Source organism: Gymnoscopelus microlampas (genome assembly GCF_963454915.1).
Source record: "Gymnoscopelus microlampas genome assembly, chromosome: 11".
In the NCBI taxonomy this organism is placed as follows: Eukaryota; Metazoa; Chordata; class Actinopteri; order Myctophiformes; family Myctophidae; genus Gymnoscopelus; species Gymnoscopelus microlampas.
Window position 1 is genome coordinate 46,503,385 of NC_139948.1, and position 217 is coordinate 46,503,601.

Genomic DNA, 217 nt, shown 5'->3' on the forward strand with positions numbered 1-217 from the left:
CCCACTTTGAGAACCACTGGCATAAAAAAAAACACAGAGGTTTTAACGGGTTTCTTAAAACTGGGACGTTCTCCCTCGTCAGTACTCCGCGGTTTGGTTGGCTTCCACGACAGAACCGCCAAGACCGCAACGGTCCCAACAATTGGCTCTGTCAAGAGAGATGCTCCGCCCTCCCCTTCAATCCAGCCAATAATCGAGCGCTTGGCGGGCTGCTCGC